Here is a 12,334-nt window from a genome sequence, read left to right as displayed (position 1 = left end):
GGGGGGAGGGGGCAGAAAAAACTACAAAATAGAAGTAACAGACAAAAGTCCACAAAGAGACTATGCCTAAGTAAATTGTAAATGTCTATTGGGGGTGTTGAATTTTCCTGATGAGGTATTAAATATGCTACACTACTCCCTTTCAAAGTTTTACAGAACAAGAAATAAATAGGGTTTCTCAATAAACATGAAAGTACTATAAGACCACCATTTTCCAGAAATTGACTTTATTTTAAAGTGCTTATATTTCCAAATTTGTATTTATTGGCTTAATGTTCCCACTAAATAGAATAACTTTATCATGTCACCTGGCATTTATTAGCAGTAGAATGCTCAAACTGTTGGCCACAGTTTGCTGGTTTGTGATTAACACTCTGATCAGATATATTGCAGTGTGTTTCTTTCTTTCTTTCTTTCTTTCTTTCTTTCTTTCTTTCTTTCTTTCTTTCAAAAACATTTATGTATTTATTTATTTATTTGAGGGAGAGAAAGAGCATGAGCAGGAAAGGCAAAGGGAGACAGAGAATCTGAAGCAGACACTGGGCTCCATCTCAGGACCCTGAGATCAGACCAGAGCCAAAACCAAGAGTCAGACGCTTAACCAACTATGCCACCCAGACACACCAACAATGTGCTTATTTTCTAAAATAATCTTAGAGTTGCATTTTTAGGGCTGCATGAATTCTTCAGTCATTACACAGAATAGACTGTTGGAGACAAAGATGATAGAATTTTGAACCTAAAGAAGCCCCATGGGTACATGGGACCCAGAGACCTTTGGCATACAGTCCTAGTTTATACATTGCATGTCACAAACTGAAAAAGAAAACATTCTCCTGTCTTTGGTAAATGGTTATATAATAGAAATATCATTATACTCATTATTGAAATTCATAGTTATATAATTGGTGGATTCTCAGATTATATGATTGGCACCTTATCTAATTGTCATCATTTGTGTTTTCCACCTTTGTGGGCTATTCATCAGCCAAATTACATAAACTACCCTATTTTTAAGAGGATGGATAATACCAAGGTACTCAGAAAATTTAATCAGATAGAATAAATTATTGAAAATGCCAGTAAGCCCAACATATTTGTATATGTGCTGCTGAAGCAAGCACAAGTCCAACATATTTGAACACTAGATTTACAGTATAAGACCAGAACAATGCCAAAATGAGTTGGAATGAATAATATCCAGATGGTTTCCATACATTAGACTGAAGAGAGTCCAAGTTTTAAATCCTTGTGGAAAGTCTGGCCAAGTCACATCTATGAATTTAACTATTTATTTGAAATCTGACAAGTCTATATAAGAATCATTACTAGGTTTTATAAAAAAAAACCCTTTCAGATTGTGGCATTAATCAAAACTATAGTTATTCTAAATTAAGATAGGCCATTTTGAAGAATGTGAAAAGTAAAGTCTATTACTGAACCACTCTGCCCCTTTCACGGCTTGAGAAAGGACTTATGGGATCCTTACAGTGGGGCTGGGCTACAGTTGAGGACAAAAGCTGGATCAGTAGTTAATCCTATTGGAGTGGCTGAAGCAGAATGAATAAAAGGAATAAGTCTGGTCCAAAGTTTTAGAGATAATCTGAGAAATCAAGTAGATATATCAATTGATCAATAATTCTGTAAAATAGCCAGCCCCAAAACTTTGTGGCTTTAAATGATTAGCATTTATTTAGCTCCTAAGTCTGGGGTCAGGTGGGTGTATTCCTCTGATTTGGATTTGAAAGATCTCAGCTAAACTCGCTCATGATTTTGCAGTCAGCTGGCTGGTTGGCTCAAGGTGAAATCATCTCTGGTGGCCTCTACTTAGATGATTTGTTTTGTGATCTCTCCCATCCCTCCAGCATGTGAGTACAGATATGTTCAAGAGAAAGCAGAGCAGGCAAGGCATCTTGAGACCTAAATTCAGAATTGGCACAATATCAATTCTGCCACAGTCTGGCGGCCAGACAAGTCACAAATCCAATCCAGATTCAAAAGAGAAGAAAATAGACTCTACTTCTTGTTGGGGGAGATGTAGTGTCATGTTGCAAAGACTGGATTTAGGGAAGCCATCAATTCACACCATCAATGCAATAAATGCATCAATGCAATAAATCTATATTGTTAGAGTAGCTTGACAAACTTTCAATTAGAAGGATTGAAGATAGAAAACAAACCAAATGTCAAGAGCTGGACAGAAATGTAATGAAAACAGCAACTTTAAACATAAACTAGAGTTCTGGATAATTAATAACAGTTTACAAGACTATGTATTGATGTTTGGTTCATGGTGAAAGTTGCTCACTTTTAAAAGTACAAGTCTCAGGCAAATAACTAGTAATAAAATGTTTATTACAGGGTTTCCAGTCATTCTTATTTGGGGGTGATTTGTTGCCCCCCCCCCCAAGGTATATTTGGCAGTCTAGAGACATTTTTATTTGGCACAACTGGTCAAGGATTGCTACTGGAATCTAGTAGTTAGGAGCTAGGGATGCTGCTAAACATCTTACAATACTCAGGACAGAACCTACAATGAAGGAAAAACCTCCAAATGTCAATAGTGTCAAGGCTTGAAAACCCTACGCAGGACTCATCTTCTCTCACTATTGAGGAATCCAGATTTTCCTGAGAGACTTAAAAATACATATTAAAATATATTTATAGTCATATTAATGGTTTATATCTAAGTTTGAATTCAACCAAGCAAATATTTAATAGCATGGCTATAAATTTACAAGGAGATGGATTGAAAAGTTTTCTGAAGAGCAAATATTTATAAAATCCACAAACTTTGCTCTGCAGAACTGTGGGAAGATACCCAGGTCTTCATTTAAGCAAATGAGAAAATTAGGTAGCAGAATGGATATAGTAAGGTAAACCAAAAGCCACAAAGGAATTGATGGTTGAAGAAATACTATAAAAGCATGATACCCTAGGATATTTTGGTTAAAAGACAAAAGTCATACTTAGTTGTTCATTAGGCCCTACAGATATGATTATATCCAAGTACACTTGAAGTAACATCATGTAAAAATGAATTTTCACCCACAGCAAATATCATTCTCAATGGGGAAACACTGGGAGCCTTTCCCCCAAGATCAGGAACATGACAGGGATGTCCACTCTCACCACTGCTATTCAACATAGTACTAGAAGTCCTAGCCTCAGCAGTCAGGCAACAAAAAGAAATAAAAGGCATTCAAATTGGCAAAGAAGAAGTCAAACTCTCTCTCTTCGCAGATGACATGATCCTAGTAGTACATAGAAAACCCAAAAGACTCCACCCCAAGATTGCTAGAACTCATACAGCAATTCAGCAGTGTGGCAGGATACAATCAATGCCCAGAAATCAGTGGCATTTCTATACACTAACAATGAGACTGAAGAAAGAGAAATTAAGGAGTCAATCCCATTTACAATTGCACCCAAAAGCATAAGATACCTAGGAATAAACCTAACCAAAGAGGTAAAGGATCTATACCCTAAAAACTACAGAACACTTCTGAAAGAAATTGAGGAAGACACAAAGAGATGGAAAAATATTCTATGCTCATGGATTGGCAGAATTAATATTGTGAAAATGTCAATGTTACCCAGGGCAATGTACACGTTTAATGCAATCCCTATCAAAATACCATGGACTTTCTTCAGAGAGTTAGAACAAATTATTTTAAGATTTGTGTGGAATCAGAAAAGACCCCGAATAGCCAGGGGAATATTGAAAAAGAAAACCAGAGCCAGGGGCATCACAATGCCAGATTTCAAGTGGTGCTACAAAGCTGTGATCATCAAGACAGTATGCTACTGGCACAAAAACAGACACATAGATCAATGGAACAGAATATAGAACCCAGAAACGGGCCCTCAACTCTATGGTCAACTAATATTTGACAAAGCAGGAAAGACTATCCACTGGAAAAAACACAGTCTCTTCAATAAATGGTGCTGGGAAAATTGGACAGCCATGTGCAGAAGAATGAAACTAGACCATTCCTTTACACCATACACAAAGATAAACTCAAAATGGATGAAAGATCTAAATGTGAGACAAGAATCCATAAAAATCCTAGAGGAGAACACAGGCAACACCCTTTTTGAACTTGGCCATAGCAACTTCTTGCAAGATACATCTATGAAGGCAAGGGAAACAAAAGAAAAAATGAATTGGGACTTAATCAAGATAAAAAGCTTCTGCACAGCTAAAGAAACAGTCAACAAAACTAAAAGACAACCTACAGAATGGGAGAAGATATTTGCAAATGACATATCAAATAAAGGGCTAGTATTGAAGATCTGTAAAGAACTTATTAAACTCAACACCCAAGAAACAAACAATCCAATCATGAAATGGGCAAAAGACATGAACAGAAATCTCACAGAGGAAGACATAAACATGGCCAACAAGCACATGAGAAAATGCTCTGCATCACTGGCCATCAGGGAAATACAAATCAAAACCACAATGAGATACCCACCTCACACCAGTGAGAATGGGGAAAATAAAGAAGCCAGGAAAGAACAAATGTTGGAGAGGATGTGGAGAAAGGGAACCTTCTTGCACTGTTGGTGGGAATGTGAACTGGTGCAGCCACTCCGAAAACTTTATGGAGGTTCCTCAAAGTGTTAAAAAATAGAACTGCCCTACGACCCAGCAATTGCACTGCTGGGGATTTAGCAGAAATGGCAGGACACCTGCACCCCAGTGTTTATAGGAGCAATGTTCACCATAGCCAAACTGTGGAAGGAGCCTCAATGTCCATCGAAAGATGAATGGATAAAGAAGATGTGGTCTATGTATACAATGGAATATTACTCAGCCATTAGAAACAATGAATACCCACCATCTGCTTCAACGTGGATAGAAGTGGAGTGTATTATGCTGAGTGAAGTAAGTCAATTGGAGAAGGACAAACATTATATAGTCTCATTCATTTGGGGAATATAAAAAATAGTGAAAGGGAATAAAGGGTAAAGGAGAGAAAATGAGTGGGAAATATCAGTGAGGATGACAGAACATAAGAAACTCCTAACTCTGGGAAACCAACAAGGGGTAGTGGAAAGGGAGGTGGGCAAGGGGTTGGGGTGACTTGGTGACAGGCACTGAGGGGGGACTTGACGGGATGAGCACTGGGTGTTATGCTATATGTTGGCAAATCAAACTCCAGTTAAAAACATATACAACCCCCCCAAAAAACTATGAATTTTCACATACATGATTTATCTCCCTTTGAGTATCATTTTAAAGTTTAACCATTTTATTAGAAGCCATGCTCAAATGGTTTAAGCTCTTCTGTGTTTTCTTAAGAGAAATGTAGAGAATCTAATTTAATTTCCTTCTCTATATGCAAAAATTATAGCACATACTCTCATACAGATACATATATCTGACCTATACATATGTGAGAAGGTTATTTATTTAATAACTATATCTAAGCCTCAGTACAAACTTACAGATTTACTGGCTAAAATCTTACAAAACACATATTCACTGTTCTAACAGTTTGATCCATTTGTTTACCATTAATGTGCTAACACTTAATTAATGAGTTATAATGCCTTCTGACAGCCTAGGCTATTATGAGAAAGATGTATGAGGAGTTGTTTAAGACTGAATTACTGGCATCTTGGATAGCCACTGGAACCTTACAGATGATAATTCTTAACTTCAAGCCTTAAATATTGACCTTTGCTTTTCCCTGGTAACCTACAAGCAGCATGTAAAAGAGAAATAATCAACATGAGTTTATGTAATGTCACTTGTCTTTGGGGGCAGTAAATAATACAGTTTGATAATCTTTACCTATTAATTTATGAATGCCAATATCAGTTTTACTCAAATTACTGAAATTTGTTCCTAAATGTTTCTTCCAATTTTCTTGAAGAGAACCTTATAAATGACAGTTTGGCTGATTCCCTCCTATTCTCTTTTTTTTCTAAAAACATTAAAAAAAAAAGATTTAGTAAGGAGGGGGCATAATATTAGCTAACTATTCAGCAAATACAGATCAAATATGTTTCCCTTAAAAAAAAAGTATGTTTGCCTTGAACCCTTATACACTTGAGAAACTCACTAAGGAAAAAAAATCATAATTTATTCTCTAAAATTTATTTATTCTAAATAAATAAATAAATAAAAATTAGAAAATATGCAGGAGAAGCAAAAAGAGTGAAACACTTCAAAGCTCTCACAGGAGCCCTTATACTCACAAGTGAATATACATACATGCATGTGCACAGAGCTTCCTCAGGTCAGGATTTCTGGAGATTTCCTGTTCTGTCGCCTGCCAAGAATCCAAGCTCAGCACATCAGGATGTAATGATAAAGTTGTTCATTACCTAGCAGGTGGCTAAGCTAATTGATTTTCAAGGAGGTGTGGTCTATCAGAGTAGAGGAAGATCAAGCTTTGGAGTCAGACAGCTCTTCATATCTGGTAAGAAAGATTGACTAATCATTGGCTTCAGCCCAGAAAGAACTTGCATCCGAGTGCGGAGCTCCCCTGGCAGACTGCTTTGGTGGAATCTCCTGATAGGAAGAAGTATGTTTCAGGCTCCCATAACCCTGCTGGGAAAATCTTAGATGAGGACCTGAGGGATCTTCAGGAATTAGGAGTCCTGATGGCCTACAGAGCTGCCATTCAGATTGATGTTGATTTTCAAGAATTATGCTCTAGAGTTAGTATAGCCTGGCCCTCAAAAAGTTCATAGATTCATAGGAAGACAGACAAAACATTAATACTTCAGTGCAACACAGATTCAACCAGAGGACCAAGAAGAAGGTCTAGCCTGTAGTATCAGGGAAAGCTTCCTATAGGACAAATTACTTGGAAGAAAATAAATCAGAGAGAGTATAGGAAAACATCTCAGCAAAGCATAGAATGAGACCAAAGCTCTTCCCAATTTATGTATTCAGGGTATACAATTTTCAGCAGAAAATCAGAGTAAATTTAGGTCTGTTAAAAGATTTCCCAATGCTGCTTAGAAACGTTCTGTAGGATTCCTCTCTCTATTTCTCCCTCTCCCCACAGTCCTTCCTGAAATCTTACCCATCATGTCTTTCTTCTAGTTATTCCTCTCCTCATCTTTTGGTCTCAGGTTAAGTGGCCAAGTAGTCGGAAAGCCTTCATTTGAGAAGTGTTTCCTGCCCATTCAAGTCTGAAGTCTAAGTCATGTATTTTCATAGCAGCCTCACTTTTACCCATCAGTATTCACTATAGTATATAATGATTGCCTGTTTACTTTTCTTGCCATTCTTTTTTTAAAAAACTTTATCTGTTTATTTGAGAGAGAGAGCAAGAGCACAATTTGGGGGAGAAGTAGAAGGAGAAGGACAAGCAGTCTCCACACTGAGCTCAGAGCCTGATGTGGAGCTTGATCCCACAACCCTGAGATCATGACCTTAGCCAAAATCCAGAGTCTGATGCTTAACTGACTGCACCACCCAGGCACATTTTCTTGCCATTCTCTAGCTGTTTAAGTTCTGTGTGGGCCTGGTCTCTCTCTATTTTGAATATCCTCATCTTTTTTATACTTACTATATAGAGTATGGAGCCAATAAATATGCTGAATAATGTAGAGATGTATACATATAAAATTACATGAATATATGTGTACATTTACATACTTCCCCATACATATACTCACATCTGTAATGAATTTCTTATACCTTTTATGTTAGTACCCCTGCTGTTTCTGGAATGCACTTAATGCACTCAATAGTTAAATCAAGGTAGGCACAAAATGGGAGTTGTAAACTGGAGGCAATTATTGGAACTTTGTACAAAGAGGTTCTTGGTTACAGGCAACAGAGCAAATATCCAGTTTGTGAAACTGTGTAAGATCACTATACTAGTCTAATGATTAAATGGGGTCAAAATCGGGGCTTTATAAATTTCAGCCATGGGGCTGAAGTCATGAGTTTTAAGTGACTCTGACCGCATCAGTTAGAGTGATGAATTCAGACACAGGAAATTGAGTACCTGAGATGTCTTCTTTTCCTCTTTTCCAGCACTACAGCATTAATGAACACTGGAAAGTGAACTGCATTCTTATTCCCTGTTTTTCATTTCATTGCTTTGATCTTACCAGAAGATATAAGTCTAGTTCTAAGGGACTCCACTACCTAAAACGTCTAGGAAAAAAGTAGCCACTTTGTTTGTAATGCTGTAAAAATGGACCCTTCGCTCAATAAACTTTCCTTTTCCGGGAAGCTGACAGACACCGCCACAACTGCCCATTGTCATAACCAACAAATATGATAGCATATATCATAAAGTGAAGAAGTATCAATACACTGATCTCCACAAGGATGAACAAAGACTTACAAGTCACAGGAATAAGAGACCCAGAAGAATAATAAACAGACCAACTGGCAAACAAGTGGAAGGAATGGTTGGGAATCTTCCCTCATTCACACTGAAGAGTTGTGCACAGTATTTTGTCAACACACCCTTGAGCTCAGCTCTTCACTTAGTGGCAATGAATGCTGCCACTGGGTGCACAAGCCATCTGAACAGCTGTGGGGAATTCTCCTGTTAGCCTTGAATACATGATTGGCATTAGATGACAAGATTGCTAAGCAGCAAGGCCCTCTATGCATCTCCCCTGAATGCAATAGTCTAGTAATTAAGCGAAGTGGGGTGCAGGTCTCGTAGTGTAGCTAATTTGTCTAGGTGCTATGCTCCTGTATGTCATTAATAGAATAGTGGAGAGGAGGTATATCCCCCTCTTCTGATACTCAGAAAACACTTCAGCTCAGAAGTAATCTGTTTTCTCTGCCTAAGGCTCTGCAGAGAGTAGCGAAGCTGTTTCTGTCGTCTTGAGCAAACAACCAGAGAATTGGCAAGTCTTGGGAAATAGTCGATGGAAGTGATGGGTAGGCCAAGTAGATATCTGGTGACATTTTTATGTGGAATGAGATTTTTTTCTGCACTTAAAAAAAGAAGGACAAGAATTCACTATAAAAGAGACAGCATGACATAGCAAATTAAATCTTAAAGTACTAACCCTTAAAGTACTAAAGTTGAGAGTACTAAAAGTCTCAGCAACCAGTTTGAGGTCCTGTCCCTCTATGTTCTGATTGAGGGGATGATCTTGAGCAACAAATGAGAACTCCCTCACTCCCAGTGCCTCATTTGTCAAATTCTGATGAAAATGCTATATTTTAATAGTTTTTTTTAGCCAGATTAGGGGACATATATTGGATCCTCCACTTAAGATGTAGAGACCTAGTAAAAAAGATAGTTGAATAAAAATGACTAAAAATACTAGATTTATTGCACTCATTGCTATTGGCACTATGATATGCTTTAAATATGTTATTTTATTTAGCCCTTATAATAGCTGTTAAGTGAAAATACCTCTGTTTTCCTTCTCTACATGCAACATTCACACTTCACGTCTGGTCAACAAATGTGTGGGTCTTTTTCCTATATCAAGCAATTGTCTGACACTGGCTGGGTGTCCTCCATTTTAACTCAGTTCTGAATCTACCTGGAGGTACCGTCAGATCGCATGGAAAATTCTCCATCCCACAAGACTGCTCTGCTTCAGACACCGACCACAGGTCCAGACTGTCATTTGTGCTAGTGGTTGACCAGCTATGTTGTTATTCCTAAAATGTCCTCAAATTTGATCCATTGCTAGAAAAGTTCACAAAACTCAAGAAAATAGTTCACTTACTAGATTTCCAGTTTATTACAAAGTATAGAACTCAGGAACAGTCAGATGGAGATGCATAGGGCAAAGCATGAGGGAAGGGGTGTGGAGCTTCCATGCGTTCTCCAGCCATGCTATCCTCCCTTCACCTTTATGTGTTCAGCAACCTGGAAGATCGGAACCCCATACTTTTGAGATTTATGTGGAGGCTTCATTACATAAGCATATGATAGATTAAGTCATTGGCCATTAGTGATTAGCTCAACATCCACATCCACTCCTCCTACCTCCCTTTTGTCAGAGTGAGGAGGGTGAGGGTCAGGGGATGGAATGAAACTTGCAACCCTCTAATCATATAACTGATTTCCCTGGCAGCCAGCTTTAATCATCAGGCTTTCCACGAGTCCTGGGCCATCAGTCAGTCAGTCAGTCAGTCAGTCATCTATTGGCCTGCAAAAAGAAATCTATCACCTCAGAGATTCTAATGGTTTTCAGAGCTGTGTCAGGAAATGGGGACAAATATCAAATATACATTTATTATAAATCAGAATATTACAACAGTGCTTAAGAGGATGCACTAATATTATCCCCATTTTGTGGATGAGGAAACTAAGACGGAGAGTGATTAATTCCCTATGTCTATATGTCAGTGGATAGCTGAGATTTGAATCCAAGTGGGTTGACTCTGGGAGTTGCATATTTCACTGCCTGATTTTTGGCACAGAATTTTTGCTTCTCAAACCTTCCACAGCCCTCTTTCAAGCTGCATCTCTTTTATAAAGAGACAGGAGAATAAATTACCTTTTTTTGTCACAAGACTACTTCACTTTCCCTTTTCTCTGAGTTCATATAGAGTATTTATATAATCTTTAAATGTTTTTATCTCAAAATAATTTTAAGTTTACAGAAAGATACAAAGATAATCCAGTATTCCCACATTCCATTCACCAGTTCCCTTAATATTAACATCCTATATAACCATGACACATTCATCAAAGCCAATAAATTCACAGTGGCACAATGTTAACTGATGAGGTATGAGGAAGGCAAGTTGAGGGCAAAGCATAAGCTGACACCCCGCAAGCCCCTCTCCCCCTAGGTGCCTTTCCCCAGGCACTCCTTAGCTGCCCTAAAACTAAGGGAAGGGAAAAAAACAAATGGTTAACTAATAGAGATCACAGTCCCGCAGGACATAAGTCTCTACCAGTTTACAAATCTCTTAGTGATTTATAAGAAAAAAGCAACTTATCAATAGCCTAACCTCCAGAAACCCATAGACTCAATTTCCTGGAGCCCTAACATCACTCTGGCCTCCAAAGTGATATGGGAAACAAAGGCAGAAGAGAAAGGAAATAAAATTAAATTTCCTTATAATCAGCAGCCCACTGACAAATACTTGAGACAAGCAGAGTATAAACCTTCCTCCAGAAACTCCCAATTGTCTTAATATTAAGGCCTCCAGTATCTTGTAGGTCTTCTTTTGCATTTGAAAGTCCTTTGGGAAACCTCTCCCCCACCAGTCCCAAGTATATAATCAGTCATCCTCCACAATCCCAAGGCAGCTTTTTCTGCCCATGGGTCCTGTTCCTGTGCTTTAATAAAACCACCTTTTTGCACCAAAGACATCTCAAGAATTCTTTCTTGACCATTAGCTCTGGACCCCAACACTCCAAACTACATCATAACTACATACGGAATTTTTATATTCTTTCATCTGTTGACAGAGAACATAGCAATTCCATTGGTGCAAAACTGTAAATTTAATTTAATTAAATTTAATAGAATTTAATTTCTATCTGGAAACTTCTCTCAGAATAGTAAATGGAGATTGCTTATGGAGCTTGGGTCTTCCCATCTCACCTGGTGAAATCTCTGCAGATTGCCGTTAAATGTGGATTATTAATTATGAAGCAAAGTCAGGAATATTTGTGTGGCTCTTACAAGCCTTATTCTAGACATTCTCCTTTGATCTGGGAATATGATCCTTTCAGTCTTGCTCCCAAGGCATGGTGAACAGCTCTCTCATCCAACAAGTCTCCTGAGAATTTGGACATGGACTGCACTGTGTATTATCTGAATGGCCCTATCACCCCTACAAAAGAGCTCCTGCATCTGTTGACAGGATCCCCGCATCTTATGGGATTGTTACACAAATCAAATGTGATGCTTTATGAAATGGACATCATACTATTCCTGATTTTTGGTAATTGCTTGGAAAACCACTGAAATCTACATTGAAAATGCCTAAGAGGAAGCGATGTTGATAATATTACAAGTCTTTACCTCTCAAAATGTAGTCTGAAGAGTAGCAACCTCAGGACCAGCTAGGGGATTAGTCAACATGGATAATAATCTCAGGCCTACTCCAGATTTACTGAATCAGAATCTGCACATTAACAAAATCCTCAAATGATGTGTTTGTACATTAAGATTTACAAAGCACTGATATAAATTACCTTTCAACTTTTCCACATGCGCTGTTATTTTTATTAACACTTTTCCTGATATCCACATCCCCACACCATCCTTTCCGGACTCTTCTCCACCCCCATCTATGCTCAAGACAGCTCAACTCTATAAATATTAACTGCAATCTAGCTTCTTGTTGGATTCCAACAATAGAAAAGATAAGCAAGAAATAAGTCAAGAGAGACATCAAAGTACACTCCCATAACAT

General features: G+C 38.0%; 1 long non-coding RNA gene across 1 annotated transcript; it reads left to right on the top strand.

Moving 5' to 3' along the window:
- Nucleotides 1-2,487: 2,487 nt before the first annotated feature.
- On the top strand, nt 2,488-8,209 carry LOC140606496 (uncharacterized). The gene is made up of 2 exons (XR_012008823.1): nt 2,488-4,891; nt 8,009-8,209. It is a non-coding gene; the product is annotated as an uncharacterized lncRNA (long non-coding RNA).
- The last annotated feature ends 4,125 nt before the right edge of the window (nt 8,210-12,334 follow it).

Source organism: Canis lupus, chromosome 16 (genome assembly GCF_048164855.1).
Source record: "Canis lupus baileyi chromosome 16, mCanLup2.hap1, whole genome shotgun sequence".
Lineage (NCBI taxonomy): Eukaryota > Metazoa > Chordata > Mammalia > Carnivora > Canidae > Canis > Canis lupus.
This window is presented reverse-complemented; position numbering and strand designations above follow the sequence as displayed.